This window comes from Panulirus ornatus, chromosome 48 (genome assembly GCF_036320965.1).
Source record: "Panulirus ornatus isolate Po-2019 chromosome 48, ASM3632096v1, whole genome shotgun sequence".
Classification (NCBI taxonomy): Eukaryota; Metazoa; Arthropoda; class Malacostraca; order Decapoda; family Palinuridae; genus Panulirus; species Panulirus ornatus.
Window position 1 is genome coordinate 20287029 of NC_092271.1, and position 25174 is coordinate 20312202.

Consider the following 25174-nt stretch of genomic DNA (forward strand, 5'->3'; position numbering starts at 1 on the left):
CATACATATATATATATATATATATATATATATATATATATATATATATATATATATATATATATATATATATATATATATATATATATATATATATATATATATATATATATATATATATATACCTAAATCGCCTGACCCACCAATGCCTGAGGAACAAAAAAATAAAAAAATCTCCCCTTGACCCACCAGCACCTGAGGTAGGCGGTGCCCTGCATTCCATGCAAATGCTGTCTGGAAATATTTCATGGCCAAACGGGAGGCGCGAGAGCGAGATCCAACCGGCACAAGCACCATACCAGAACTGGGTCAGAGTCTAATGCACTTTATATGCCTGCAACACATCATAACCACACGCAGGAGGTGGCTTGGAATTAGGGGGTCTTTCTTCCGCTGTGGGTAGATGTGCTACACCATGTTATTGGACTGACTGACTAGGGTGAATCTTAAGCGGTGGTGGAATACATACATTAAACGAGGCATCGGTAAATTCCACTTCATAAAAATGATCGTCTGTGAGATCAATTTTACCAAGGGCTATGACTCGAAATGAATCCATGTGAGGTTAAAAAAAAAAAAGAACCTCACGTGGATGACTTTAATATATTTAGCTCTAGCCCAACCCAGCCCAGACCTGCCCGAGTCAAACTAGGTGTGCCTGCCCGGCTAGGACCCCCACACGGCTGGAGCCACACCATAGTTTCCAGCCTGGCCTAGCCCGAGCCACCAGCAGCGTCAGTCAGTCTGGAGCCACCCACCGCACACCTCTACCCTCCCACTCACTACAGCCAGCCACCGCCCACTCCTTTTCTTTCATTCTTTCTTCTTATATCTATCTATCTATCTATCTATCTATCTATCTATATATATATATATATATATATATATATATATATATATATATATATATATATATATATACCTAGCCTGATTCACGTACCCATTTTATCGACCACTACTTACGGGTGGATAGAACAGGTGGGTCGACTGTGGACTAACTACCGCAACCAGGACTCGAACCTACGCGCTCGACCCTGGGCGGCCCGTGAATGCACGGTCAGGAACGCTAACCTCTACATCACGGGAGTAGTTAAGTTACACGCATAGGCGTTTCTCAGTGTATGGCGGGACCACGGCACTAGAAGAAGGAAAGCTTAACACAGGTCTACCTTACGCCGATACAGTGACAAACCACCCTCCCCCCTAACTGAGCGAGGTGGTCGACGGTAAGTACTGCACCGGGATCAACCCCGGAGTGAGTACATACATACCTCTGACCATCCCTCACCAACTCCACCACACCGCTGACCATCCCAGGAGAGACATAAAAAGCTAAATACCACCCTTGGCCTGGCTGCCAGTGTACCGACGCATGGGAACTCATCCTGCGCCACTTTCAACACCAAACATTCCGAAAGGTTTTCACCCCTCAGAGTGCAAGACGTCTTACGTTAGGTTTGTATACATAACAGCGACATGTCTACACCCTCCAAATTTCGCGCTTGCGCATTTGATCAAGTTCAATTCATTTCCAAATCATGAAGATGTGTACAGACGAAGCATTTCGGGTAACAGATATGGGTGAGGGGGGGGGGGGTTACTTGTTTAGGGCTACAGTATCAACAAGCACTCCAAGAGTGACACACAGTCACAATGATACACAGACCACACAAAAGCCAAGGTCCAAGCGAGATGGTCTGACCTTTACCACCACCGAAAAAAGATATATATACGATCACCTTAAAAGCAGGCAATGAGGAAAGGATAGCAAAGCAGAAACTCTCTCCCCCCAACCTGCCCGGGGTACTGTCTCAGACATAGACCCCCAGATCGACTTGTTTCATACCATCATCAATCCTCACTCTCTCATCCCTGCCTCTCCCAAGCATAACTTTTCCCCTTCCCTTGATCCCCTTTTAATGGGAGAGGAGGAAGAAGAGGTGGGGCAGGAGGAAGGGACAGTATGAAATGGAAGAGAAGATTGAGGCGTGAACAGATTAATTAGGGTAAGTCTTTTGACGCAAGTGGGTGATTACCTCAGCAAGCGTGTTTTTTGGTGGGAGGTGTGTATGTATCAGCGTTGTACCTTTTAGTTGTCAGGAGAATCACCTCAGCTGTGCTGAACATGCTGAACATTGTTCAGTGAGTACAGCGATGGATGACCGAAGCCTCTCTCTCCCTGGGTGTTGGGAGGCATCGAGGGAACCTAAAGGTGTTCCATGTCTGCACTGTTGTCCAGATCTCGGAAATGGGTCTGTCTCTTTTTCTTTTTATCGTTGGCATCCAGTCTCTGCCGTACGCTCTGAGCTGCTCTTCTTTGGTATGAACCGACTTGGTTTAATCACGAATCGTTCGTGCTGCTCCATGCGTGTTCTCAATGGAGTGGGTAATGGAAGAGCCTTACTCTGTATATCGTCTGTGGCTTCAGCATGCGTTGAGGAACACTGGTATACGTGAATGGGTAACTTAGGATCCAATCCTCCTCTCTCCTCCCCCTAACCAAAACTCTCCCCTTCCACCTCCCCCCCACCTAAAGCCTTACTCTCCCATTCCCCTCTCCCCCTACCAACTCTCCCTACCCTATCCCCCAACCCTATTCATTCCTACCCTTTTCAGCCCCTCCCCTGCTGTCTTCACCACTACCCCCACCTCCTTCCTCCTCAGATCCCTTTTCAACCCCGATAGCTCTGCCACCTAAACCCCGTTTCCTCCTCATTTATCAATTCCAAACCCTTACCTCTCTCTCTCTCTCTCTCTCTCTCTCTCTCTCTCTCTCTCTCTCTCTCTCTCTCTCTCTCTCTCCCTTCCCCCTTATCTCCAACCAGTCAGACAAACATTATGCAAAGCAGAGGGCCACCCCGGAGCCAGCGTCTTTCCCCTAAATTCATCTGGCCCGATAGACAACCACCTCCTCACACGTGTGATTTCCCTGATAACAGTGACTGGGCGAGATGACTGCCCCCGCGTACATATCACTGAAATGAATAATAACAGTGAAAGGGTAACTGCATGAAAGAAATGATAACTGAGCATACAGAGCATTGAAGCGAAAGCTAATAAATCAGTGACAACGATAATTATGATGACTAACTGCGCATCAACAGATGTGCAAGGAAGGCCAGCTAAGCAGGCACAGCACTGAAACGAAAGCTATTTGTGCGTGCATAAGTGAAAAAGCTAACTGTGAATAATAACACAGAAAGCTAACTGCGTACACATACATGGTGGGAAAGGTAACAGCGCATGTATCAACTGCGTAAATATACATGGCAAGGAAAAATAAACTGCGCATGTATCAAATGCGTACATATACATGGCAAGGAAAGATAAACTGCGCATGTATCAAATGCGTACATACACATGGCAAGGAAAGATAAACTGCGCATGTATCAAATGCGTACATATACATGGCATGGACGGATAACTGCGCATGTATCAGAGTGCAGGGGAAGATAAAAACAAAACACACTGATCAAAGCTAACTATGCATACAGCGCAGTGAAAGGAAAAATAAACATGGATACGTAAAAGTGAACGAAAAGCTAAATATAGATACATAAAAATGAAAGAAAAGCTTATGGATACATAAGAATGAAAGAAAAGCTAAATATGGATACATAAGAATGAAAGAAAAGCTAAATATGGACATATAAAAACGAAAGAAAAGCTAAATATTGATACATAAAAAGGAAAAAGCTAAATATGGATACAAAAAAATGAAAGAAAAGCTAAATATGGATACATAAAAATGAAAGAAAAGCTAAATATGGATACATGAATATGAAAGATAAGCTAAATATGGATACATAAAAGTGAAAGAAAAGCTAAATTGGGATACGTAAAAGTGAAAGTAAAGCTAAATATGGATACATGAGTGAAAAAGCTACATGTGAATACATAAAAGTGAAAAGGCAGCTGCGCATACATGCATACATAAAAGTTAAAGAAAAGGTAATTGTGCATTAACAGTGAAATTAGGGGTAATTGCGCACACATAATGAAAGATACTGAGCATACACAGTGATAACAGGGAGTGGGAACTGCAGTGATAACAGGGAGTGGGAACAACAGTGATAACAGGGAGTGGGAACAACAGTGATAACAGGTAGTGGGAACAGCAGTGATAACAGGGAGTGGGAAAAGCAGTGATAACAGGGAATGGGAACAGCAGTGATAACAGGGAATGGGAACACCAGTGACAACAGGGAATGGGAACACCAGTGACAACAGGGAATGGGAACACCAGTGATAACAGGGAGTGGGAACACCAGTGATGACAGGGAATGGGAACACCAGTGACAACAGGGAATGGGAACACCAGTGACAACAGGGAATGGGAACACCAGTGATAACAGGGAGTGGGAACAGCAGTGATAACAGGGAGTGGGAACACCAGTGATAACAGGGAGTGGGAACACCAATAGCCAGACCAGGAGGCAAGGCTAGGTCATCAGAGACAGGCCTACGGTCCCCACCCGCGAGAGAGAGAGAGAGAGAGAGAGAGAGAGAGAGAGAGAGAGAGAGAGAGAGAGAGAGAGAGAGAGAGAGAGAGAGAGAGAGAGAGAGAGGAGGGGAGGGGAGGGGAGGCAGTAAATGGGCGAGGGCAAATGGAAAGACCAATTACTAATGAGGGGGAGGGGGAGACGACAGGTCGGACCATCTCAGGAAGAGAGTGAGAGCGGGGAGAGGAGACGATGATGATGAATGACAGAAGGTATAGGAAGCAACATACAAAAGATGACGACGATGATGGGAGAGAGAGAGAGAGAGAGAGAGAGAGAGAGAGAGAGAGAGAGAGAGAGAGAGAGAGAGAGAGAGAGAGAGAGAGAGAGAGAGGTGGGGAGATGGGCGGGTAAGAGTTAATAAGAGAGAGAGATGAAAAATCTAAATCCGGGCTGATGGGAGAGCCGCAACCTCCTCGAACGAGGGTTGAGGCGGAGCTAAGAGGAAGGGAGAAGCGAGGGTGGGGGAGAGGGAGAGAGATCCAGCCTGGATATTCCAGACCGTAGAGAGGCTAGACGACCGCAAGCCTCACAAGCCGTTAAGAAAAAAGGCAAGAACCTTGTGCGGGTTCCCGAGGGAGGTGCAAGAACACTGTGTGGGTTCCAGAGGAGGTGCAAGAACACTGTGTGGGTTCCAGAGGGAGGTGCAAGAACACTGTGTGGGTTCCAGAGGAAGGTGCAAGAACACTGTGTGGGTTCCAGAGGGAGGTGCAAGAACACTGTGTGGGTTCCAGAGGGAGGTGCAAGAACACTGTGTGGGTTCCAGAGGAAGGTGCAAGAACACTGTGTGGGTTCCAGAGGATGGTGCAAGAACACTGTGTGGGTTCCAGAGGGAGGTGCAATAACAATGTGTGGGTTCCAGAGGGAGGTTCAGCCCGGATATGAGAGGACGACTTGGGAGAACAGGCCTTTTGGGGAGAAACACAAGCATGGCGGGGCATGGGAAGTTGTGAGAACAGAAAACCTGGTGGTCTATGACGAGGTTATCAGCTGGAAGACAGCATATGGGAAGGACAGAGTCCAGAAAACCTGGTGGCTTATGACGAGGTTATCAGCTGGAAGATAGCACATGGAAAGGGCAAATAACAAAAGACCTGTTGGCCTGTGATGAAGTTGTCCAAGTAATCTGTTGGATGGAGAGTCCACGGCAAGGCCAGGTACAAGAGGAACTAAAAGTCCGCGGCGAGAACATCATCTGGAGGAGAGTAAAAGGATCCTATATTCATAATCTATATAGATGGAGCCTGAATGAAGGACACTGCGGATGGAGGAGTTGGAGGGTGAGGATGGGAGCGACAAGTAGGAGGACAAGGATGGTAGGTGGTGAGGGGCTCGGCCTCAAAAGGTTAGGGTGGGAGCGAGGGACTGGAGGGTGAAGGGTGGAAGGCTAGGGTGAGAGCGAGGGATCTGATGGTGAGGGTGGAGGACGAGAATAAACCCGCAGGATTACAGTACGAAGGTGGGGTGGGCGAAGAACTGGACAAGGGCTGGGGAGTGGGGCTGGATGACGAATGGGAAGGGCAAAGAACTGAGGATAAGAGTGGAGGGAGTACAGACGCAGAAGAATGACTTGGGAGGGGAGAGGTAATGTGTGCCGAAAGAAGACAGAATAGTAGATATAAACAGGAGACCAAGGGGAGGTGGACAAAGGCTGCAACCACGCTCCTGACTGTTTGGACCAACAGACGATCCACACAACTTTTGTCAACGGTGGTGATGCTCCATAACAGTAAACACACACAAGAGACGAGCCAGCGCCTCTACACACCAGACATATACAGCCATGAAAACGGTGTACCAAACCTTACGTAAATAATTTCCCAGACTCTTCAAATGCCCTGGTTCAGTCCAACGACAACACTTCGACCCCAGTATACCACAACGTTCTAATCTAGTCTATCCCGGGCATGCTTTTCACCCACCGGCATGTTCAGGACCCGATCGCTCTAAAACTTTTTCATTCCATCCTCCCGTCTCCAATTTGGTCTCCAGGTTCTCCTTTTCCCCTCCAATTCTGACACGCATATCCCCTTTCTCAACTTTTCCTCACTCATTCTCTTCATATGTCCAAACCATTTCAGCGCAACCTCTTCTGGTCTCTCAATAACACTCTTTTAATTTCCACACAACCCTTTTACCCTTTCATTACTGACACGATCAAACCACCTCACACCACATACGGTCCTAAAACATTTCATTACCATCGCATCCACCCTCCGCACATCCTTATCTATAGTCCATGCCTCGCACCTATAAAATTTTGTTGGGACTACTAATCCTTCAAACATACTCATTTCTGCCCTCTCAGAAAACGTTCTCTCTCACCACAAATTCTTCATTGCTCCCTGAACCTTCGCCCCCTCCCTCCCCCACCCTATGGCTCACTTCCGCTTCATGATTCCACTTTCTCTAAGCTTTTCCTATTCAAACTCACATCCCAACTAACCTGTCCCTCAAGTCTGCTAAACCTAGTAACCTTGCTTTTATCCATAATCATGCTCAACTCTTTCCTTTCACACACTCTTCCAAACTGTCACCAACTTCTGCAGTTTCTCACTCAAATCTGCTGTATCATCAACAAACAACAGAATCACTTCCTAAGCCTTCTCATCCCCAACAAACTGCATACTCGACCATATGTTCCAAGAATTTCACAGTTACCTCCCTCACCACCCCATCCATAGACAAACTGAAAAACCATGGTGACATCACACGTCCCTGCCAACCTTCACTTCGAACCATTCATTCTCCTCCCTTCCTACTCGTACAAAAGTCTGAGACCCTTGATAGAAAAAAAAAAAATAGTTTCTAGCAGCTTTCCTCAAACACAGTATATTCATACGACTTTCCACAAAGCATCTCTATCAACCCTATCATATGCCTTCTCCAGATCCATAAATGCTACATATAAATCCATCTTTTTTTTTTCTAAGCATTTCTCACACATTCTTGAAAACAAACAACTTCCACACATCCTCTACCACTTCTGAAAACACGCTGCTTTTCCCCGAGTCTGATGCTCTGTACATGCCTTCACCCTCTCAATCAATACCCTCCTACACAACTTACCAGGTACACTAAACAAGCTCATACCTCAGTAGTATGAACACCCACCTATTTATCCCCCCTTGCCTTCATATATAATGGCACTATACATGCATTCCGCCAAATCCTCGGGCGTTTCACCATGATCCATACATACACACTGGAAATTCTTACCAACCAATCAACAACACAGTCGCCTCCTTTCTTGAGAAATTCAACTGTAATACCATCCACTCTGGGAGCCTCGCTGGAATGGCATGCTAAGTGAGAGATACAGTGAGAGTGATTTGATGAAGAGAGAAGTGGTGGTGAACATATATATATATATATATATATATATATATATATATATATATATATATATATATATATATATATATATAGAGAGAGAGAGAGAGAGAGAGAGAGAGAGAGAGAGAGAGAGACATGGGATGTCAACAGAGTAGCGTGGGAGGAGGGGGGGGGTGAGAAGGAGAGGAGGGGATAGTGCGAGGTCGAGCCCTCGGGGGTCACATTACTGCTAATGAGAGTTCCATATTTGATGTCTTAATTAGTTCCCTGGCTACATATGTCATCACCGCGGAAGTAATTAGCAGGATGGGTGGTAGACGGGGTGTGGGAAGGGGGTAAGGGTCGGGTAGGGTGGTTAGTTTCATTTTCCATAAGGCTTGTGGTCAACACCATGGTATAGTGCCCCTCCGTCAACGACCGCAGACGTCACCCATGCCCAGCCAGTCACACCCGCAGACGTCACCCACGCCCAGCCAATCACACCCGCAGACGTCACCCACGCCCAACCAATCACAGCAAGCCTGTCATCACCCACGCCCAACCAAATCACAGCGAGCCCGCGGCCGGGAGGACACCGGACCAATCATAAAATCGCTAACGTCACTCATGCCTCCACCAATTAAAGAGCTAATCGCCTCAGCGACACCCCCCTGACGTCAAAAACGCCAATAAAACGGCAAAGAGGGGAGCAATTAATCCCACCTCAACCCACGGAAACCCCAACGGATGGGGCCGACAAACGAGAGTATTACATAAGTCTCATCCTTGCCACAACGTTAACTCTTCTGCCACGGGGGCTTTAAACCCTCCTCCTCCCCCTCCTCCCTACCTTCATGGGTAGCGACGACCTCCCCCTCCCGTATATTCTCGGGCAACGGCGCTGCCGGAGCCTGTGGTGAAGAGGAGACATAAGATCTCTTATCGATAGAACACACGATCCCCCTCTTTGTTATCTATCAGTCGAGGCAGATCCCACTGTCGTCATCTTACACGTGACGGGTTCCCAACCAGCCACTGATGCTGAGGAAGGTACTGCCCCTGGTGCTGAGGAAGGTACTGTACCCAGCCACTGGTGCTGAGGAAGGTACTGTACCCCCAGCCACTGGTGCTGAGGAAGGTACTGTACCCCCAGCCACTGGTGCTGAGGAAGGTACTGTACCCCCAGCCACTGGTGCTGAGGAGGGTAAGACCCCCAGCCACTGGTGCTGAGGAAGGTACTGTACCCCCAGCCACTGATGCTGAGGAAGGTACTGTACCCCCAGCCACTGATGCTGAGGAAGGTACTGTACCCCAGCCACTAGTGCTGAGGAAGGTACTGTACCCCCAGCCACTGGTGCTGAGGAGGGTAAGACCCCCAGACACTGGTGCTGAGGAAGGTACTGTACCCCCAGCCACTGGTGCTGAGGAAGGTAGTACCCCCAGCCACTGGTGCTGAGGAAGGTACTGTACCCAGCCACTGGTGCTGAGGAGGGTAAGACCCCCAGACACTGGTGCTGAGGAAGGCACTGTACCCCCAGCCACAAGCGCTGAGGATGGTACTACCCCCGGTCAATGGTGCTGAGGATGGTAGTACTTAACCACTGGTAATGAGGAAGGTAGTCTAGTAATCGAGCAGTCGTTACCCTAATCGGGGCAATGATAGCCGAAAGGTCAGCGTTCCCAATTACCACGCAAAAGCTCCTGGGTTCGAGTCCTTGCTCTTGGGGGACATTACGTATTCCATGACATTGCGCCTTCATATGCACTATATATATATATATATATATATATATATATATATATATATATATATATATATATATATATATATATATATATCGTGCCATTTACTCAGGCCGACATTCCCACCAAATGGCAATTTCAAAGCCAATTTTCAACCTCTTCAGGCCCGAACTTTTCACTATGCAAAACTCTGACGTATTCATACCTTTAGCAGACCCGTGTGCCAACCCCTGAATATATGAAGCTACATCATAAGAGAATATAAATATTCACTTTCCCTCAACCCGGAGAACGAAAATATAAAAAAAAAAATAATTAATTTATATTCGTACTCACCAGACGAAAATGGCCTCTAAGGTCTCAAGATGAAGGGTATATCTCTCTCTAATACACACACACACACCTGGAAGGAAAACCGTGTGAAAATTACCAGTTGTATCGTCGATACAAAACTACAACATATACGTGCAAATACAAAACTACAACATGTATGTGTAAATACAAAACTACAACATATATGTGTAAATACAAAACTTCAACGCATATGTGTAAATACAAAACTGCAACATATATGCAAATACAAAACTACAACTATACAGGGATATACAAAACTACAACATTGATTTACAAATCTACAACATATATAAAAGTATAACACACAAGAGGAGGGGGCCAAGTGAGGGTATTCCCCAAAGGCTCAGTCCTCTGTTCTTAACGCTACCTCGCTCACGCGGGAAATGGCGATTAGTAAAAAAAAAAAAAAGAAATATATATATATATATGTATATATATATATATATATATATATATATATATATATATATATATATATATATATATATATATATATATATATGTGTGTGTGTGTGTGTGTGTGTGTGTGTGTGTGTAACAAAAACCTGTGTTTCTCGTCATCATGTGCTACAATAGAATACACCCATCTATTATGCTCCGCATCACCCAATGGGAAATACTTATGCAACACGTGTCGTCATTCTCATCACGCTTCTCGGCACGGGTTGTGTGAGCCAGGTCATATCTCTCACCGTGGGTCGCGAGAGAGAGAGAGAGAGAGAGAGAGAGAGAGAGAGAGAGAGAGAGAGAGAGAGAGAGAGAGAGAGAATGTGTGTGTGTGTGTGTGTGTGTGTGTGTGTGTGTGTGTGTGTGTGTGTGTGTGTGTGTGTGTGTGTACCGTCCTATTTCTCATTCCTGGGATGTGCTTTAATGAGATACAGGCTCTCAAACGTGCTTCTCATTCGTCTATTTCTCAGCACCACACAATACGTGAATATAATGAAACCGTTCATGGCATAATGGTTCTCATGAGCTGTTCTCCCAGCATGGCACACGATTTGATGTACATGTCGTGTCAGGACGACCCCATCACGCCGACGCGACACGTCCCTCCACCCCACCACACCCTGACTAAGTCCCTCCACTCACCACGCCCTCGCCAAGCCCCTCCACCCACCTGACCCGCCCACTACATCTTCAGTTAGTCCCTGCACTCAATACACCCTTTACAAGTCCCTCCAACCCACCTGACCCGCCATACACACACCCTCACTTAAGTCGCTCCACCCACCACACCCTCACTAAGTCGCTCCACCCACCACACCCTCACTTAAGTCGCTCCACCAACCACACCCTCACTAAGTCGCTCCACCAACCACACCCTCGCCAAGTCCCTCCACCCACCACACCCTCACTAAATCCCTCCACCCACCACAACCTTCGGTAAGTCCCTCCACTCACCACACACCCTCACTAAGTCCCTCCACCCAGCACAGCCTCGCCAAGTCCCTCCACCTAGCACAGCCTCGCCAAGTTCCTCCTTCCATCTAACCCGCCCACTACATCCTCACTAAGTCCCTCCACCCACCTGAGACGCCCACCTCATCGTCACACGAGACAAGGATCCGTTAAGATGACCATTATATGATATCCAAGTGACATGACGAGGATATGACGCGAGCCTATCCTAACTGCGACCAGGATGTACTACGGTCAACCCGCAATGACATGACCACCACACGATGTTGACATGTCTGCGACATGACCACGACTTGACACGCTCTGGAAGTAACGAAACCCGGGCTTCAAGCGCGTCAGATCTGACATTAAAAGGATGTGACATGACTTGTAGATGACGTGACCTCTACCTGATGTGCCCTAAACATGACGTGACCCAGGCCAGACGTGCCCTGAACATGACGTGACCCAGGCCTGACGTGCCCTGAACATGACGCGACCCAGGCCTGACGTGCCCTGAGCATGACGCGACCCAGGCCTAACGTGCCCTGAACATGACGCGACTCAGGCCTAACGTGCCCTGAACATGACGTACCCAGGCCTGACGTGCCCTGAACATGACGCGAACCAGGCCTGACATGCCCTGGACAGGACATAACTTCGACCCGAGGTGACCAAGCGCTGACATGCCCTGAATGTCACGTAGAACATGACTGACCCGACATAAGAAGGGCCAAGGAGTGAAACTGAACGGGAGGAGCATGCATGGAGGCAGGGGATGGTGACCCAACGCCTCTGGTCTCAGCGAGAAGAGTGATGCTGTGGGAACACAACAGCTGGGTGCGAGATGACAGAGAGAGAAGGGGATAGGATGAAAGAGAGAAGAGAAAGGACGAGGGAGAAGAGATAGGGAGAGCGAGGGAATGGAAAGCATGACAGTCGGAGGGAAGTGAAAGAAGGGAAAAGTGGATGGAAAAGGCTGAAGATGAAGTGGCCAGCATCACAGTGAAGGGGTCAGCAGATGACGTGACCAGCAGGTGAGGGGGCGGGGGTGGGGGGCTGCCAGCATGACGGTGAGGTCAGCAGGTGAGGGGGGCCCAGCACCATAGAGGAGGTCAGCAGGTGAGGGGGGGCCCAGCACCACAGAGGAGGTCAGCAGGTGAGGGGGGGGGGGCAGCACCACAGAGGAGGTCAGCAGGTGAGGGGGGGGCCAGCACCACAGAGGAGGTCAGCAGGTGAGGGGCCAGCACCACAGAGGAGGTTAGCAGGTGAGGGGCTAGCACCACAGAGGAGGCCAGCAGGCGAGGGGCCAGCACCAAAGAGGAGGTCAGCAGGTGAGGGGGGGACCAGCACCACAGAGGAGGTCAGCAGGTGAGGGGTGGGGGCAGGATCACGGTGAGGAGGTCAGCAGCAGGTGGGCGGCCGGCAGGTGGAGGCCAGCAGGTGAGTGGTGATGGCATGTAATTAGAGGGGCGACCGCGGGACATCGGGGAGAGGTAATTGATCTCCCCGTGACCTACCTCTCCCCCCCTCCAACTCCAGTCCCTCCCTCCTCTCCAGGATCTACACACACACACACAAGCTTAGCTCATGGCTCCCCCCATGAAACTTCTGCATGTCTGCCGATGCTGTGCGCAGAATAAACTTGCCAAACTACGAGTAAAACGTTCAATAAGTCGCTGGAGAAAAGACTGCCATGCGACTGGAGAAGTGTAAGATATCCCTACCTTTACGAATGAACACCGGGAGGACGAGCCCCACGACAGATAATAACCTGAAAAGATACTGCTCCTAATACACAACCAATCGCGGTTCATCTTACAACACGCCTTCCCAAGTCCCACCAATCAGGGCAAACGTTTCATAAATTCGAGAGCACTACGCAGCCAGTCCCATGGCAAAAAAGCCTACATTGTCAAAAAAAAAAATCAACAATATAGTTTCAAAATCAAATTCAATTTGACGTTAATCACACATATTCACAGATATCTAAATGTCCAACAAACTGCAAACCGATTTATCCCTGGGGATAGGGGATTAAGAATACTTCCCACGTATTCCCTGCGTGTCGTAGAAGGCGACTAAAAGGGGAGGGAGCGGGGGGCTGGAAATCCTCCCCTCTCGTTTTTTTTTTTTTTTTTTTTTTCCCAAAAGAAGGAACAGAGGGGGCCAGTTGAGGATATTCGAAAAAAGGCCCAGTCCTCTGTTCTTAGCGCTACCTCGCTAACGCGGGAAATGGCGAATAGTTTAAAAGAAAAAAAAAAGATATATATATATTCCAATTTGAACGAAAGAATTATATACAATGGAAAAAAATATTTTACTACAAGTTACAGGTAATGGAAAACAAACTACACATACCATATGATTAATGAATTTCTAATAAATCACGTAATTTGGTAAACTCTGATCATTGAAAATAAACGTCAAAAATAAAGCATAGTTTACATAACTTTATTTCACGGCTCCGGTATACCCAAAATAAAGCATTTCATTTCTTCTGGGAAAAGTGTTAGGGTAATCCGAGGGGGTAAAGTATGGTAAACATGCTTTCTACGTTTGCATTACTATACCAACACACACACACACACACCACAAAAAACGATCTGTACACCAGTGAACGATAGGTCTCAGAACGATCACCTGTTGACTTAAAAAGGTAGGGAGGCTCTCCGATCTTTTCGTCCTTATGTCATATCATGTCACTTTAAAAAGTCAAGGTTCCTTTTTTTTTTTTTTTTTTTTGTCTTGTTTTCGAGTGCAAAGGTTCGAATCTTGGTTGCGGAAGTCGGTCCAGGATCAATCCAGCTATGAGCTGAAGTCATCCATTTCAGAGTAACCCAGCTATAAGCTAAAGTCACCCATTTCAAAGTGAGCTAAAATCCTTCATTTCAGAGTAAGCTGAAGTCATCCAAAGTTCCTCATTTCCGAGCCAAAATATTTCGACCGCTTTTCAAAGACCAAAAATCCATTTTCTATTCTAATTTCTAACTTACACAAGGGTGTTCTATACAAAGGTGTTCACATCATACGCTACAGTGTAGTGAAAAGTGGCTCTCGCTTCACCCACAAGTTAATATATATCCTTTCACTTCCTACTATGGGAATCCATAACTTAATGTAATACAGAGGCCTGTACCAGCCATAACTTGTCGTAATACAGTGGCTTATACCAGCCATAACCTGCTGTAATACAGTGGTGTATACTACGCCATAACTTGCTGTAATACAGTGGTGTACACTAGGCCATAACTTGCTGTAATACAGTGGTGTACACTAGGCCATAACTTGCTGTAATACAGTGGTGTATACTAGGCCATAACTTGCTGTAATACAGTGGTGTATACTAGGCCATAACTTGCTGTAATGCTAGGTTATCATACAGTGGGCTACTCTGGTTACGACTAGCTGCAATACAGCGACCTCCATTGACGTTGACTAGACACAATACAGTACTCTATACTATCCCCGTCTTGAGAAAATACAGTTGCCTATATTGGCCATACGGTAATTGGTAAGGTATGGTGTATACGATTCATACTGGTCATTACCAACTACCAAACAATGCAGTCTATACTGGTCATTACCGCATGATACAATCTATACCTGTCATTACCAGGTAACATACCGGTCACTACCACACACCACAGGTCATTCATACCAGGTATCCACCAGGTACCACGTGTGTGTTCCACACTACCCTCCACAGTTGACCTGAGGTAAGGTGTAGTTGGGGGGGGGGAGAAGCCGAGCTGGGGAATACACTCCACGGTGAGCCTGGCCATAATATTTCCCTCCCCGTGAAACATTTCCAGGTCGGAATCTTTAACGAGACAACGGCGGGACACCGCCAACCCTGCCAACTGGTCCGTAATTGAATTTCACGGCAATTTTTACCCCGGCAAAATAGATACCCGTTGAACTCTCTCTCTCTCTCTCTCTCTCTCTCTCTCTCTCTCTCTCTCTCTCTCTCTCTCTCTCTCTCTCCCTTGATGAAATGACCTCCACCCCCTCCCCAATGGAGGCGAGGCTGGCCAAGCCTTTTGTGAATGATGGTCTACCCCACCCACTTCCATATTCCAAGGCTCCTGTATCGATCACTAGGTAACTTTCCACCCCTTACTGGCTTAAGGTTTATAGTAATATCTACAAAAATGATCTATTTCTCGTTTACCGTATTATCACTATCGTATACATGAGTAAACTCGTCGGAAAAAAATGAAGGCAAAAGCTCCAAGCTTTCGACTGTATTCCAAGCCATTTTCACTAGGGTATGAGGAGATCAATATGAACGGGAGAATACATACAGAACCAGCCAACACCACAACTGAGGAGACAAAGGAACAACAAACAGGTGATCTGAGAAACATGGAAAAGCATGAAATCACCACACGAAATTCCTTAATAAAAAGAAATTAAAACAGACCATTACCTAATGAAAAATCAGGTACATACTCCGTTCCACGTAAAGGTCTGTAACGAAATGCACATTGGCCAAACGGGTAATTCGTTAAAGGAGAGGATTCACCAGCATAAATATTCTGTCAGGACAGCCTCGGAATCAAACACAATATTCAATATTCAAACATACAGATGATGATTCACATCCAATGCATTGTGGGAAGAGGGTTAAAAATGGTTTACCTTTGTGCTGAGTTTATCTATATCATTGCTTCACGTGTGCAAGTGATTTACTACAATATATATATATATATATATATATATATATATATATATATATATATATATATATATATATATATATATATCGTACTCCTGTTCTTCATTCCGACCCCCAAAACCCGTTAAGGAGCTACGCTGCCTTGTTGCCCTTCGGCTCAATCTGGCTGTTCGTGGCCACGACCTGCAGGCCAGGGCATGCACCACATCCTGGTGGGTGGCTCTCATACACAAGCATTCACGCAGCGCCACCCACGGTCGGAAAGGTATGGTTGGGTTGGAATCCTTGGTTGTGGCAGTCGGTCCACAGTAAAACCAGATGTTCGTCCACCCTTAGCTAGGATTGTTGATAAAACAGGTACCTGACTTAGGCTAGAGTATATCAACTGACTGTTATATCTCTTTCTTGTACCTCTCCTGATGATGTGATTATCACACGAAAGTGCACTTGGGAACTTACCGTGTTTCACTTCCCCGTGGACTTATAGGAATATATATATATATATATATATATATATATATATATATATATATATATATATATATATATATATATATATATATATATATATATATATATATATATATATATATCGTTAATGCAATGGCTTCAAGGTGTCTATACTGATTTACTGCGTTTGTTGCAACTTGCAAATGTAGATCTCGTGCCGAGATACATTTTGCTGCTCCAGGACCCCAAGGGGACCCCAAGCCTCTCATACCATTCCAAGTGTCAGATCACGTAGCCAAAACAATCATCTCACCATTCCATTTCCCGCATTGCAAATACGTCAGTATTTTCAGCCCGTTACCGGTAAAGTTTTTTTTTCAATCGGCCTCGTCAGTGTGGTCCGTCTGTGAGGGCCTTCGACGCGCTACAGTGTCGCTCTCCCCGACTGATCTCTACCGTTATCTGCCGCGTTGATAACAGGGGTCATTCATTAGCGGTCGCCCACCCAGAAAACTGATGCCATCACACACACACACACACACACACACACACACTCCAACCTTCCGCTCTAGTGGGGGGGAAAAACGACAGGCAAAAAGTCGCTTCCTCGTATTTCGCGTAAGAGGAGGGGGAGAAGAGCCAACCTGGCATTATTCTGATGGCATTTACACTGCTCTTGCGAGCCACAGGGGTAGTTTAAATGTATTTCTCTTTTAAAATACAACACGCGTCGGTATTCAGATGCAAGTGTGGCCGCTTGGTGATCATTTAAAGGGGCAACTGGGGGATGTGCAAAGTGCGGCCCGCGGGCCACATCCCAACCAACAGAGACTTCCATGCGGGTGGGGTGAGGGGGGGGGGGGTGTGCAAAGTGCGGCCCTCGGGCCACATACCGACCAACAGAGATTTCCAAGCGGGGGTGTGCAAAGCGCGGCCCTCGGGCCAGATCTCGACCAACAGAGATTTCCATGCAGGGGTGTGCAAAGTGCGGCCCGCGGGCCAGATCTCGACCAACAGACATTTCCATGCGGTCTGCAGACGTTTCAAGGTAAAAATCTGTCAAGCCTCTCGTTACCCCCTGACCAATTCTCGCTCTCGGGAGCAACTGGCGTGTTTATAAAATGCGGGGCGACTGTGCCACTCTTTTTCCAGTCAACCAAACAAGTATTTATATTGAGTGTGGGCGAGACATAACGGGATATTTTGGTTTGCATCTGTTGTACAAATATAATGGGATATTTTAGTTGTATCTGTACCTGTGCAGGAGCCCCCGAAAGTCCAGCACGCGGGAAAAACCTGCCAGCTGAAGATTCGGTTCGTCCTGCCACAGAGGCTGGTCAATAATATAGGTACCCGGCTATAGCGAGGATATGGATGACGAAGAACAAGAGAGAACACTGCCCACGTAGTCCCTGCGTGTCGCAGAAGACGACTAAAAAGGGGGTGGGAGCGTGAGGGCTGCAAAATCCTCCCCTCCTGTTTTACTTTTCTAGAAGAAGGAACAGAGATGAGGACCAAGTTAGGATTTTCCCCTCTAAGGCTCAGTCATCTGTTCTTGAAGCATATATATTCAGAAATGTCTATGTGAGTGGATGTGGCCTTTCTTCGTCTGTCTCCTGGCGCTACCTCGCTAACGCAAAAAGCGGCGATCAAGAATAATTAATCAATTATCTATCTATCTATACACAAGCATCATTTTGCCCGCACCGTCTCAGCTACCATTAAAAAAAATTATATAACACAATAAAGTCATAAGAAACGCCCCCATCTCGCACATCCACGGTCACTCAGTGGGTTGACACAGGCTGAACACTGGAACCCAAATCATACTTCCACTCATCGCGGGGGAGTCCTGCCCTCATACCTTCCCATATATATATACGGGTTTAATTATTCACCAATCAACTGGACCGTCCAAAATGTAATTAACGTGTCGTCCGCAGGGCAGGCTAGCCTCTGCCGCACCCTCGTCCATCCGTAATGATCCGGGTATTCAAAGGTGTTTTCTTTTTTTCCGGTCCGTCTCTCATCCACAGTTTACAATTAAGGAGGAGACCATTCGATCCCGTTTAAGATACAAAAGGGCCCTCTGTGGTGATATACTGACCCTTTCGCAAGGGCTTCCGCGTTACGGGAACCCCCCCCCCCTCCCGAACCACCATTTAAGACTTAATTCCTAAAAAGAATGAACCGAAGTCACGTCCCGGATGGTGGGAACCCTGGACGTCCGGTTGGTGTGATTGTACCGCGCGCCTCGCCTCTGACACCCCTTCCCCTCCCAAGCACACCCCCCTGGTGTCTGTGGCTATCACGATCAACACCATGTCATTCTCATCCTCATCATGAGGTCACCTCCTCTAGGTCAACCACCATCACCACGCTCTTACCCCCTAGGCACCTCACTGATAACACAGGACACCTGCAAATTCTTATCTCCAACCCAACGCCTCACTCACAACCTCTGGGCTCCACACACCTACACGTCTCACACAACCTCTGAGCCCTACCCACTCTTATACATAACACAACCTCTGGCCTCTACCCATCCATATGCTTCACACACAATCTCTGAGCCCTTCCCACTCACATACCTCACACACAACCTCTGAGCTCTATCCACTCACATACCTCACACACAGAACTTCTAAGCTCAAACCACCCAAACACAAAATCTCTGAGCTCCATCCCCTACCCTTCACACGCCACCATTCCCCTGTAACTGGTGATAATCCTAGCGAGTGTCAATATCAACCTCTATATACGTAAGCCAATCATGCAGGGACGCAAAGCCAACGTGGTGATACCAAAATACGGTGAGGGTATTCCAAACTAGTCTGCCAGTGTATAAATATAGCCCAGGACTTAAACTAAATACCTCCAACAATACAACAATACAGTAATGACCTGGGAGATAACAATACAGAGGTGACCCGAGATAATTAATTCCGCCGGGCTTTTCTCGAGCACAGGACCCCGTTTCCCATTTTCTTTATCATCAGGATGATAAAACCGGACAGAACTCGTTATCCTTAGAATATAAAATCGTTATCAATTCATTCCCAACGTCCGTCTCATTACAAAAGCATTGATGGATCTGGGGGAAGGTCTTACAAATACATGGTAAGCGATGAGAGCAACCAAGAGCAGGGAGAAGTTTTAATCAACAGTGTATGGCGTTTATGTACGAGTGAGAGAGAGGAAAGAGAGAGTGGTTCCAGGTGAAGACTGGTCTGCGGCAGAAGCGTGTGGTGTTACCGTGGCTGTCTGATCACGGATAAGGTGGTGAAGTTAAATGATTGCAAGGGCCTTTTGGAGAAATACGCGACTGCGCAGCACGTAATGAGTGAGTGGGCCTGAGAAGTATCTGCTGCTATTTGCTGACGACACAGTACTAGTGGCAGATTCGAGTGAGATGCTGCAATGGTTGGTGAACGAGTACGGCAAAGTGTGTGAAAAGAAGTTGAAAGTAATTGTGAATACAAGCAATAAAAGCATAAAGTTATTAGGTTTAGTAGGGCACGGGGACAGGCTAGCAGAGTTGCGAGTTTGAATGGATAAAAATGGGAAGAAATCAAGTGTTTCGGATACCTGCCAGTAGACATGACAGTGAATGGAGCCATGGGAGCGGATGAGTCAGAGGGTAGGTGAAGGGGGGGAGATAGTTCTTCGAGAACTGAGGAATGTCTGGAAAGAGAGGGCGTTATCTGGGAGGACGAAAAATCACATGTCTGAAGGTATAGTAATCCCAACGATGTTTTCTGGCTGCGAGTCATGGGCTGTGGATAAGAATGCGTGCGGATGAGGGCTGAGGTGTTGGAAATGAAATGTCTGAAGATAGTACGTGGTAGGAGGTGATCTGATCGAGTAAGCAATAAAAGGGTAAGAGTAAGGTGAGGTAATATGAACACTGCGGTTGAGGGAGCTGAAGAGGGTGTGAATTAGTTTGAACATTTGGAGTGAACAAGCGAGGATAGGTTGACCATGAAGATATATGTGTCGGGAGAGGTGGGGAAAGGGAAAATGAAAAGGATGGCCTGAACATGCAGGAGGGTGAAAGGTATGCACGGGATCGAGTGAAATGGAATGAAGTAATATACAGGGGTCGATACGCTGTCAGTGGACTGAACCAGAGCATGTGAAGCAGCCGAAGGGGATACCAGAGAAAGGTCTGTGGCGTCTGGTTGTGGATAGGGAGCTGCGGTTTCTGTGCATTACATATGACAACTTGAGAATGGATGTGGACGAATGAAGCCTGCTCTTCAACTATCCCTGATGCTACCTTGCTAACGTGGGAAACGGTGGACAAATATGAAAAAAGATAAACATATATATATATATATATATATATATATATATATATATATATATCCCTGGGGATAGGGGAGAAGGAATACTTCCCACGCATTCCCTGCGTGTCGTAGAAGGCGACTAAAACGGGTGGGAGTAGGGGACTGGAAATCCTCCCCTTACGTTTTTACTTTTCCAAAAGAAGGGACGGAGAAGGGGGCCAAGCGAGGATTTCCCCTCTAAGGTTCAATCCTCTGTTCTTGACACTACCTCGCTAACGCGGAAAATGGCGAATATGTGAAGAAAAGAAAAATTATATACACATAAGATATCTAGGACTGGAATGAGAGGGAGTATACCTTGCCTCCCTCAGTGTGAATGTCAAGAAAGATGAACCGTACACCTTTTCGTGACCCCACACCCACACACACACCCGCCTCTTGAAAGAAACACCAACAAACTGATCGGCCATAGCGAGGCGTACAGCCACTCACCCATCTACCAGTACTGCCCATACCTTACGCTGCTGGCTTCCTCACCAGGTAATCACGAGTTACAAGATTCATACCCTCCTAGCCATGCAGTCGGCCATGGTGTGAAGTTTTAACAATCACTCCAGAAGTCTATCAAGTTAACATAGCCCGGGAACACTCCAGCTCTCTATCAAGTTAACACATCCAGGAACACAGGCAAGGGTTCTCAGGCTCTGTCTCCTTTACTGATACTGATCACAATACAACCATGACACACTCTCTGGTATCTGAGGCAGCTACACTGGACGTCATGGTACCCGCACGTTAAAAAGACGGCAAATGACGAGATAATCTGTTTACCTGGGCTTGAAAATGAATGGAAGTACACCTGAGAAAGAGAAAGAAAGAAAAAAAAAAAAAGAAATCTTTTTCAAGGGTAGGGCAGTTCTCCTTTAAGATACGTACTGGCGGTTGGGAGGGAGGGAGGGAGAGAAAGCTGGTGTCTTGAATTGTTGAAAGTAAAGGAAGGCGGTGGATACATCTTGCAGGTGAGTGTGTCTGTGTGTGTGAGGTCAGTGTGGTGGGCGGGTGCAGAGCGGGCGCGGCGGGGCGGGGCCGGGCCGGTCGGGGCGGGACAAGAGGTGGGTCGAGACACCGTAGTAGGACATAACCACACGTCATACATTCCAGCTCTGGTCTTCTTATAGTACCGGCAGCCACGTCCGGCACTCCACTCTGACCGTCTCTCTGGTACACAGGGACGTCCTTACCATACAAAAGACCTCAAGAAAATCCAGAAACGAAATCTCCAGGGAAAGAACGTTGTCCACACCTCATCTTGGTCAAGCATCGACAGCCTTACCCATTAAATGCCCCTCCTACACCCAGTCGACCTGACGATAGTTTGGGAAAACGTAAACGGCATCGGTATGAACCACAACTGCTACCATGGCTGCATCCAACGTCTCTTTATGACTGAGAGGGTCGTTCACTGGCTCCAATACAGGGATCATTCGACGATGTGCATATGAGGTGACGGGCTACGCTACCATAAATGGCCTTCCCTGGGTTTCCAGAAGGTTCGACTGTCCTTCCCGGGGTTTCCAGAGGTTGGATTGGTCGAGGTAGGCGGGCTCGCTGAGCAGTACCAGTGTGGACGGGAGGAGGCGTTCCCGCCCCACCACTTGGCTACTATCTTATCTCTGATGGCCAGGCACCAGCACGCTACTGCCATATACCACCACAACTACCACACTCCCTAACATTAAGCCATGCCCATACTCCCTAACTTTACTAACTCCCCAACATTAAGCCAAACCCTATACTCCCTAACTTTAACTTCCCAACACTAAGCCAAGTTCTACACTCCCTAATTTCCCAACAACTGGCCAAACCCTACACTTCTTAACCTTACTCTCCAACAGTGAACTCTGCCCCATACTCCCAAACTAATAACTCCCTAACACGAAATCTAGCACCAAACTCCCTAACTCACTCCCCAACACTAAATAACTCCACTACACTAAGCCACGTTGCAATCCCCCAAAATATGCCTAGCCCCACACTCTAGTTACACTCCCCAGCACAAAGTTCAACCCCACAACCTTAACCTAACTAACTCACCAACAAGAAACCGAGCCCCAAACTCCCTAATCTAACTATCTCCCAATACTAAGGCAAGCCCTAAACCCTCTAACTAACGCCCTAACACAAAGCTCCAAACCCCCTAACCTAATTAGCTCCTCAGCACCATGCCAACTCCCACACTACCTCACATAACTTCCAAACGACTCAATCCCCAAGGAACCTCCACGCCAAAGACGTAACCATCAACACCAGAATAGAAAAAGTATTGTAGTTTTCCCTCCAGTGGGCAAGTTGCGGTTGGAAGAACTGTTGGGGCTGGTGGAAGGCTCAGTGTATGGTGAACTCTGCAGTGGCTGGAGGTAAGTAATGGGGATGGTGAACTCAGTAGTGGCTGGAGGAAAGTGGTAGGAGCTAGTGGAAGGAGCTAGTGGAAGGTTTAGAGCATGATGGACTCAGTAGTTGGGCTGGTAGAGGTACATGGGTGCAGATGGTGGAAGGTGCAGAGCATGGAAGACTCAACAGTGGGTGGAAGTAACTGGGTGGGACAAGGGAAGTTCCAGAGCATGGTGTACTAATAAGTGGCTGGAGGTGGGGCTCAGAGTATGGTGGACATGACAACTACTCTGCATACAGAAGAAAAACACCCAATATGTGAAGAGGAATCAGGCAAGGTGTGTGGTAGCTAAAATGGCAGGAACAGAGGGGAACAAATATGAACAGGGGGTGGGGTGGGTTAATGAAGTGCCTAGTAAAGTTGTAAAATTAAGAAAAAAGAGTACATTACATGGTACCAAACACTACAAATTCTTGAATCTTGATCTGCACTGAAAGGTTACAGGGAAAGTTAAGCATAATTACAACATAAGTAATCATGGAATATCTCTCATTAAAGAAAATAAAAAAAAAATCTATTCAAATGGTCAAATGAGTGGTATTGCAAATATTGCAATAAAATGATGAAGAGAGACAACTGAAATGTAAGATATATGGAAGAAACCAACAAAAAAGAAGGAAAGTTCAGGCACATGAGAAACAAAAGAGCAGCAACAAAGAAGAGGATTTAATATGACAAGGAGACATGAATGAAGGTCAAGAAGGAAGGTACATAACAAAGGTGTAAAGGAAAAATGAAGACAACAAAGGAAGTGGAAAATAAGAAAATATAAAGCAAATGAATGCAATCACATGGATGATTAGAATAGACTGAAAAAGGAAATAATAAATGTGGACTGCATAAAAACAATTATGAAGTTGAATGAGGGAAGAGAATACTCAAGAAATGGGGCCCCCAAGTGTAACATGTCCTCCCCATACAATACAAATAGGTACAGTAATCATAAATAAGTAACTACACAAGAAAGGGATCAGGAATAAAGGATCAACAAAAGAACAGAACAAACCACAGGAACACACACTATAGGATAGTGTCAACTGGAGGGCATTAAAAGGGGAGTACAGGCAGGGTCCAGTGTCAGAGGCAACCTGAGACCAGCAAATGTCAACCCCGCCACCACCACCTGGTACCACCACTTCTACCAGCCTCTACTACCCACCACCAACAGCCTCTCCTACCCACCATGAATACCACTATCATCAAGTCATGCCCCACCATCACTGCCCTTCTACCACCACCAGCAGTAGCAACAGCCCCTTATGTCCCATCATCATAACCAACAGCCTCCTATCCCACCATCACCACCACCATTCTAAACAGCCCCCGCTGCCTCACTATCAACATCAGCTTCTCCTATCCTTCCCCACCACTACCACCATCACCTTCTGTTGCCCCACCTCCACTTGACCAACTGCCATCAATACCACCTTTATCAGTAATGGAACTGGGTTAACAATCATATTTCTTACGGCAACTTATAAAGATTTAAAATTCCATTACAGCAAATATCCACCTCCCATTAAACAAATTGGTTCCCTTATTTATGACATGATTATCAAGGAAATCCAGTATATGAGTTGCTGTTAAGCTGGGGGTACTTGTATAGACACCTGACTGTTTATATTGATTTCACTAGAACCAAACTCCCTCATAAGCATTTACATTTTACCACTCAAACTTTGTTTATTCTGAGCTAAAATCTGCAACTAAATGGTTGTATACTGTTTCCTGAATCATCAAAAATGGGAGATTAATGAAAAAAAAAAAAAGGGAACAGTACAATACTAAGATGCCAAAGTGGGTATCATGGTTACCACAGCATGTCGATGTCATTACCACATTACACTGGCTGATTAATACAGTTTACATAATGCATTTGTACCCAGAAACAAAATTCCTAAGACTGATCAATTACTAAAAAGCACAAAAACATTGAAAAATGTTAAGCACATTGGTTCGAATCGTGGTTAAGGCAATCAGTCCACAGTCA

General features: G+C 46.5%; 1 protein-coding gene across 4 annotated transcripts in view; it reads right to left on the reverse strand.

The window, feature by feature from the left end:
- The window catches only part of LOC139763807 (ADP-ribosylation factor 6), a 125327-nt gene that overhangs the window by 90566 nt on the left and 9587 nt on the right, over positions 1 to 25174 (reverse strand). The window contains exon 2 of one of the 4 annotated variants that reach the window (XM_071690077.1): positions 9897 to 9963. The exons of the other annotated variants lie outside the window; for them this stretch is intronic. The gene's annotated coding sequence lies outside the window, so the exon portion shown is untranslated. The remainder of the gene's footprint in view (positions 1 to 9896; positions 9964 to 25174) is intronic. 4 annotated transcript variants of the gene reach the window in all.